At 42.3% G+C, this 5,275-nt stretch overlaps 1 non-coding gene across 1 annotated transcript; it reads left to right on the top strand.

Annotated features, from left to right (window-relative positions):
- Nucleotides 1-3,570: 3,570 nt before the first annotated feature.
- Nucleotides 3,571-3,642, top strand: TRNAE-UUC (transfer RNA glutamic acid (anticodon UUC)). The gene has a single exon. It is a non-coding gene; the product is annotated as a tRNA-Glu (tRNA).
- Nucleotides 3,643-5,275: the final 1,633 nt, after the last annotated feature.

Genomic DNA, 5,275 nt, shown 5'->3' with positions numbered 1-5,275 from the left:
ATCCCTGCTCATTGCAGGGGAGTTGGATTAGATGACCTTTAAGGGTCCCTTTCAACTCAAGCAATTCTACAATTGTATGAAAAATCAGTTTCTGAATATATGAATAATATATATTAAAATCAAGCGCAATGATGTCTACTAATTTGTTAACTTCTAGAATCAAGTTTCTTCATATGAATGTGTTCACTTAATAGAAATCCTTGGGGAAAGGCAAGTGTAAACCTTGACTGAACTAAAGTTATGGAGTTCTAATTGTCAATATCCAGAGACTAATGATATAAGCAGTTCACTTTGTTCATAAAATCGTATGTGTATATTAATTTATAAGTTTATATAATACATGGATATGTGTTTAGATTATATTTAAATATATAAATATATTTATAAGCTTTTCTAATATTTAGTTTCAGATATAAAATAGTGAAATGGTGTACTTTAAGATTATGAGAGCGTCTCTGAGCCACTGAATAGGAAGGAAAAAGGCGGAATGTAAATAGGGCTAAGAAAGGGAGCATCTAAACTAAGCTTCTAAATTTGAGCTCTTTGCAGGGTTTTTTTTTTGTTTTTTTTTTTTTTTTCCCCAGTAACAGGTGAATTGCTGAATCTTTGAGACTTTAAAATTTGATCTATACAAGACAGTAGAAAGTACAGGAAACAATCTTTAATTGGCAGGAAAATGGCAAGATGATGTTTTCCTTTCTAATGACCGATTCTATTATTATCAGTGCTTTGTTGTGCAAAGGGCACAAAAGACTGACACTGTGATTAGTTACAAGGCAGTGACACAGGTCCCCTTCTATGCATGGTGCTTTCTCTTAAATTGATAGCAGAAAGAAAAAAAAAAGAGAGAAAATATTCCTTTAGTGCTTTATTCATGAAGGAATTCCTGATGATGAGCTTCATGAAGAGCATCCCCTCTGCTGCAGAGACAGATGTTTTCTGTGGCCCTGATTCAATAAAGCAATCCTACTCAGGAAAGTGGCTAAGCCAGAGAATATCCCTACAACCTGAAGATGAGAATGTGACAAATTTTCAGTACTAAAAAGATCTAAAAATGTGTGCTTTAATGTGACTTCTTTGACTGACATTCAGCTTCCCTTAGAATTATCCAGGGAAGAATTTAAAACAGGTTGAGGAGCCTGTACAAGCTTTTATAGACCTGATTTTTCCATTACCTATGAACTGCACCAAGTCTCAGACCAACCTCAGGTCAGATTATTCCAAATTTGGTGATTATTTCTCCCAGTCCAGCTCTAAATCTCCAACTTGAGGCCTTGTCTGACACAGGTAATCACTGTCCAAGTGACATGTGACTGTGGAGTTTATTACTTTGTGTTGTCCCTTGTAAGTCCAAAATCAAGAGCTGGATGACAGTCCTGGTGTGTTGTGATGGTTTGTATATATTTTTTACAAAAAGTTTCTTAATTTTTTCTTTCCAGCTCTGAAATTTTCAGCATCATTGCCACAGGTGTTGGAGGCCCAAATCAAAGAGGTTCTTCATAATCACTTTTCCAACAGTTTGTGTCAGAGACTGAAAGAGTGAGTGGCAATGACACAGATGAAAGCCAGACCCCATGGGCTTTTAAGTACCTTCTGCTCCCAGTGACAGCTTCGGAGGGTGAAAGCATTCAGCATTGGAGAGGATCTTGTTCTCTTCATAGTTTGCTTGTTGCACTGTCATACTTAACCACTGTAGAATATCTAAAACACACAATAGTACCTTTCTCTGCCTTAAACATATCTTGCATCCTATTTCTGTGAACCAGAGTGGATGCAATTTCTTTGGCCAACATGAAAACATGCTGGCAGTGGCCAGTCTTGATGACTTAGCTTTGTTCTTTTATAAACCCCATTAATTCATACAGGGTCCATATGGCAGTTTTCTTCCTCCCCCTTCTACCTTTCCTTCTTCTGACTGTTCAGAAGTCTGGAGTTTTGTATGTCTTTTGCAGCGTCTCCCCATGAGTATTTCAGTTCTGTTGGCACTTTCTATAGCAGTATTAATAATGACATTTAGCTGGCGTGAGGCCAATTGTAAAAGTTTATGGAGTAATTTTGTAATAGAGCTGCAAGAGCTTAGCAAAAACCCAGCAGGTGAACAAGATTTCTCCCTCACTCCTTTAAAATAAAAGCTCTCCCGTTCTACAAGCCTTGCAAAGCTTTTGAACCACAGTTTCTCAGAGGCAAGATGTGCATATTTTAATGTGACAGGTCTAGGAACCAGTGTTCTCCTGTGGCACTCCCACCTCCAGCTGCAAGGCTGTACCCCTAGTCCCCTCCCAAGCCACCTCAGTACTAACACTGAATATAAAATTGCTGTTTTCCCCTTGCCCTCCACCTTCCAGCTGCGTATTCCCACCCTGGTTCCCTGCTTGGAGCAATGATTTAATAATTATATTTACGATAATCATCAGTGCCTCTGTCTGCCCTCCCCCTCCCAGCTGCAGTTTCCCACCCTTATTTCTCTTCTGTGCCATGATTAATACATATGTTTAAAATAAAACTCATCGTCTCCTTCTCACTTTCTCCTCCCAGCTGTGGATTCCTCCCTGCCTCCACCTTACACAGATTTTCAGCCCCGGTTTGTAGGTAAATTTCACAGAAAAACAGAATCTCTGACAATGTCGCCCCTTCAGGCTGACTGCCATTTCTCCATTTCAGTTTGAACAGGGGGTTTTAATACAAAATCAGATTGTAGCCCCCAGTGGTTCTGTCATCAAACCAATGCACATCTCAAGAGATTGGGAAGATTCCACTGTATTTGACTCTTTTCTGCCAGTGTCTTGTCTGTGAGGGACAAGACTCTCAGCCTTTCCTTGTAGGAGAGATGTGCTCCAATCCAATAGTCATTTCTGAGTCTCTTCATGAGACTCTCTGCAATATGTCCAAGTCTCTTTTCTACTGGGGATCCCAGAATTAGATACAGCGCTCCAGGTGTGGCCTTAGCAGTGCTGAACATGTGGGAAAGATCACCTCCCTCATCCTGATGGAAGGAAGGTGTTGGAAGGGATGTGTTTCCAGGAGACCATTGGCATTCTTTGTCAAAAAGGGACATTGCTGGCCCATGTTAACCTTGTCCAGCAGTAGCCTCAAAGGCCTTTTCTACAAAGCTGCCATCCACCTTGTCCAGGTGCATGGAGTTTACTCTTCCCTGAGTGCAGCAATTAGCTTTTCCCCTTCTTGCACTTGATGGGGTACCTGTTGGGCCATTTCTCTTTTTCTGTCAAGGTAGTCAGTGTCAGTGTAGTGTATCAGCTACTCTTCTTGGTTTTGCATCATCTGCAGATATGCTGGGAATATACTCTGCCATAGTGGTCAGGTCATTAATAAAGATGTCAAACAGATCTGGACTCATTATCAAACCCTGGAGTACACCATCATTGACTTGTGTCTGTCATAACAAGGAACACAGTCTTTGGAACTCAATAGTTCAGCCAGTTTCTGTTCACCTCTCAGAACATTCACCTCATTGATATTCAGCTCATACTTTTTTCAGCTTTTCTGTGAGCATATTATGGGAGACAGTGTTGAAAAGCTTGCTTAAGCCAAGATAAGAACTAGCCATTGTGTTCCCACATGGTCTAGCGGTTAGGATTTCTGGTTTTCACCCAGGCAGCCCGGGTTCGACTCCCGGTGTGGGAAACCCTTTAGTGGTTCATATGGTACCTGTTTTGGGCTTTTGTGGATAAGAAAAGCACTGGCCTTGACAGGAGGCAGTGGCGCAGACTGGAGAGAGGAAGACAAGTTCCCATTAGCTACAAAGTATAATTTTAGGGGTCCATCTTGGGACCAGTGCTCTTCAGCACCTCTATCAATGAATAGACGGTGGGGATTGAGTGCGCTCAGCTCATTTGCTGACCACACCAGGCAAGCTGAGCGGTGCAGCTGACACAACAAAAGGGAGGGATGCCATTCAGAAGGACTTGAAAAGTGGGCCTACATGAACCCAATGAGGTTCAACAAAGCCAGAAACCAGCAGTTTGCAGCCCAGAAACCAGCAGTACTCTGGGCTGCATCAAAAGAGAGGTGGCCAGTAGGATGAGGGAAGTGATTGTCCCTCTCTGCTCTGCCACTGAGAGGCCCCATCTGGAATGTTGTGTCCAGGGCTGGGGTCTCCAACACAGGAGGGAGGGATGTGGAGCTGTTGGAGTGGGTTCAGAGAAGAGCCACAAAGAGGATCAGAGGGCTGGCTGGAACACCTCTCCTAGGAAGAAAGTTTGAGGGAGTTGGGTTTACTGTAGTCACAAGAGGAACTCCTCTCTCTCCTCTGCCCTCTTCTCCTCTCCATGCTTCCAAGATGTCATCATGTGGCCTCCAGGCAGGGCTTCAGGTGACCCTACTGCTTTCTGACACAGAATGTAGTACCCATGCAGCTTATGTATTGTCCTTTGGGATGTGCATCAGCCTTCTAAGGAATGCTGAAGCTGCTGGAAGCACGACGCTTGAGCAGAGCTGGGTGATAACCAATGATTTGCCCCATGAAAACCAGCTCTGTCAAAATTTCTTGGAATAGGGCCACGGTCTCGTTGTCTACTTTGGAGTGACAGCACTCCTAGTGATGCTGATAAGGAAAACGCAAGGCACATTGCAGGCTTTATTTTATAATGCTGAATCAGAGTCTTGGAAAGTAAAGATGAATTGAAATTACACACTGCCATACAGTACTGGGTGTTATTATAATTATTATTCAGTCATTAAGAATTAAAAAAAAAAAAAAAAAGCTTCTGTTCCACAATGTTTCTAGTGGGCTGAAAAGAGATCAGTGTCTCATTTTTCACCTAAATAGAAATCCATAGACTCCCTCAGCTATTCACATTTCTGAGTCACTTTCTAGCTGAGACAGCATTCCAGAAAGAAGATAAAACTATCCTTGGTCAAAACAAAGTTTGTATTCTCTCCTCTGGCTGGACAAGTTCTGTGGAAGAAGTGGCTGCTGAGAAAAGGAAAGGAGAAAAGCCAATGTTATGCTGCCTTGGGACCACTCTGCCTGATGGAACAGGGAAAGTTGGAACAGCTTTGCATCTTGAAGAAATGTGTACTCTGCTCCATTGGACTCTACCGGCCCTATCTCACCTCTCCCCTTACGTATTTTCAGTGTGCTGTTCTCCAAACCCATAACATGTGTCTGTGGAACAAAGAGTGAATTAGTGAACAGACTTATGCAATAAGCCCAGACAGAAAACTGTCTAACATTACAGTTTTCACCACAAGAGAGACCTTTGACCGTATGGTCCATGTACAGCAGTGGAACAAACTTCCAGTGGTTGCAGAAAGC

This window comes from Lagopus muta, chromosome 3, assembly GCF_023343835.1.
Source record: "Lagopus muta isolate bLagMut1 chromosome 3, bLagMut1 primary, whole genome shotgun sequence".
NCBI classification, from domain to species: Eukaryota; Metazoa; Chordata; class Aves; order Galliformes; family Phasianidae; genus Lagopus; species Lagopus muta.
This window is presented reverse-complemented; position numbering and strand designations above follow the sequence as displayed.